Source organism: Octopus bimaculoides, chromosome 15 (assembly GCF_001194135.2).
Source record: "Octopus bimaculoides isolate UCB-OBI-ISO-001 chromosome 15, ASM119413v2, whole genome shotgun sequence".
Classification (NCBI taxonomy): Eukaryota; Metazoa; Mollusca; class Cephalopoda; order Octopoda; family Octopodidae; genus Octopus; species Octopus bimaculoides.
The window spans coordinates 34522887-34524692 of record NC_068995.1 but is presented as its reverse complement, the minus strand read 5'-3'; the positions used below and the strand labels follow the sequence as shown (position 1 = coordinate 34524692).

The following is a 1806-nucleotide window of genomic DNA, read 5'->3' as shown; positions in this document are numbered from 1 at the left end:
AATTAAGGTTAAATTTGAGGGCGATTTGGATGCCATATCTTACAGCTAGTCCTTGTAGCGAATATAATTTTGCTTATTGACACGTTTAAATACATGTTGTTGCTGTTTAGCTAAAAATCGATTATGATGGAGTAGAAAATCGGACAATGACAATTTTTTTTTTTTCTTCTTTTCGCTTTTTCTTTCCTTCGGATACGCTGAAGCATGAGATTTAGCTACTATTGCTAGCAGATAGATGAACCACATAAGAATCCTCACCTTGAATACATCATAGGGCGCATGTGTGTAAAGGAGAGATAGGGATGAGAAAGAGTGTGTGGGAGAGCACGTGTGTGTGTGTGTGCAGATGTACTTTGGCAGTTACTTGCGTCGAGTTTAGGCGGCCGAATTAGTAGGGCCAGAAAAAAGGCAGTTGGATGTCGGTTCGCATTCTCTCCTGCTGTGGATGATTATGGAGGGCGTCAGCGCTTTAATATTTCTTTGTTCAGTGTGTGACAACTAGTGGTTTTACTCTGAGCATAGGTTGATAAAGGATTTATGATCTGTGTCAGGCTTTATGATGTGTGTCAGGATTTATGATCTGTGTCAGGCTTTATGATGTGTGTCAGGATTTATGATCTGTGTGCCCACTGTACACAGGAAAGCAAAGTCTATTACAGGAATCAGACATAACAAGTGTTTAAGTATAGGTTTTAAATTTTGAAGGCCATCAATTTCGTGAGGAGGCTCTGCATAATCATTCGCAGTATGAGAGGATGCGAGCCCTCACCCGATTCCTTTTTCCCAGCCCCTGCTTATCGATTCATCCACTCGAACTTGACGCAACTGCCACAGCCCATCTGCACACACACATATACACGTACACGTACACACAAACACACGCACGCATCTGCGCAAACACACGCGCGCACACTCTCACACACACACGCGCACACATGCATTCACAAACACACATTTTCTCCCATGCGCGTGTGCACATACGCACTCTCTTTCTATTCTCCCCACTTTCCTTTACACACATGCACCCAACTGATACTTATTTTAGCAGTATTTCATCCACCTTTACGTTCTGAGTTCAAATTCACCCGATGTCGACTTTGTTTCATGTCGGGGTCGATAAAATAAGTACCAGTAGAGCACTGGAGTTGGTGTAATCGACTTACACCATTCACCGAAATTACTCGCCTATACCAAGTGGGACTGAACCCGGAACCATGTGGTTGGTAAGCAAGCTACTTACCACACACACACACACACACACACACACACACACACACACACATATATATATATATATATATATATATATATATACACACAGGTATGTACATCTTTTATTTGTTTCAGTCACTTGACTGCTGCCATGGTGTGACACCGCCTAGAAGGATTTTAGTCCAACAAATCAACATCAGTGTTTATTTGTTTTGTGAGTCTGCTACTTTGTGAGTCTGCTACTTTGTGAGTCTGCTACTTTGTGAGTCTGCTACGTAACATGTATATATACACGAGTGCCCTTTGTGTACACCCTAGTTAGGTATAGCTAACGTATGTAGAAAACTTAAAGAGCGAGATCAAAGAAAGAAAGAAAGAAAGAAAGAAAGAAAGAAAGAAAGAAAGAAAGAAAGAGTACTCAATACATCTGCAGAGTAAAAGTTTTCTGTTGGTGTTATAGAGATACAGCTCACAGTAACTAGTCTCATCCCGAATGGGAAACTTCTGACTGTATGTGTGCACACATACAGAAGCTTGAAGTTATATATTTGTGCCTACGAATACGCGCATGTGTGTGCCTATATGTATATATAT

At 41.1% G+C, this 1806-nt stretch overlaps 1 protein-coding gene across 4 annotated transcripts in view; it reads right to left on the bottom strand.

Annotated features, from left to right (window-relative positions):
• Positions 1-1806, bottom strand: part of LOC106867458 (probable G-protein coupled receptor 139) — a 403898-nt gene that overhangs the window by 393169 nt on the left and 8923 nt on the right. The gene's annotated exons all lie outside the window — the stretch shown is intronic.